At 49.1% G+C, this 527-nt stretch overlaps 1 non-coding gene across 1 annotated transcript; it reads left to right on the plus strand.

The window, feature by feature from the left end:
• Positions 1 to 247: 247 nt before the first annotated feature.
• LOC150055234 (U6 spliceosomal RNA) lies at positions 248 to 354 on the plus strand. Its single transcript, XR_016537729.1, has one exon. It is a non-coding gene; the product is annotated as a U6 spliceosomal RNA (small nuclear RNA).
• Positions 355 to 527: the final 173 nt, after the last annotated feature.

Below are 527 nucleotides of genomic sequence, written 5' to 3' on the forward strand. Positions count from 1 at the left end.
GCCAGCCTTCACGGCCCCTTACCCAACGTGCCCCGGGCTTCATTTGCATGTGCCACGCGGAAAGGTAAATCTAACAGGAAAGACCTGGCCGGGAAACACCAGGTAGTACACGTACTGCCTTAGGAAGATGGAGCCAAACTTTCTTAAGCTGAAATAGTTGAAAAGGCGGCGTATGGTGTAGTCACCCTAAGTAAAGGATGGGAGGAACTATCGACTGTTTATATAAGGTGTGCGCGGTCAGGGTGGCGTGCTCGCTTCGGCAGCACATATACTAAAATTGGAACGATACAGAGAAGATTAGCATGGCCCCTGCGCAAGGATGACACGCAAATTCGTGAAGCGTTCCATATTTTGCTGGGTTTCTAGTGAAATGTGGTGCAAATAAGTCACTGAGAAGAAAAATTCTCTATCGACTACAGGTTAAAGTTTTGGAACCGACTAGTCTTGTTTCCTCTAAGACTACGAAGTCTGGAGGCCCAGTGAGATGTTCTGGACGAGTTATACGAAGTTGCCTGGCGCCGGGGGCC

Source organism: Megascapheus bottae, chromosome 14, assembly GCF_031878675.1.
Source record: "Megascapheus bottae isolate mThoBot1 chromosome 14, mThoBot2.hap1, whole genome shotgun sequence".
NCBI lineage: Eukaryota > Metazoa > Chordata > Mammalia > Rodentia > Geomyidae > Megascapheus > Megascapheus bottae.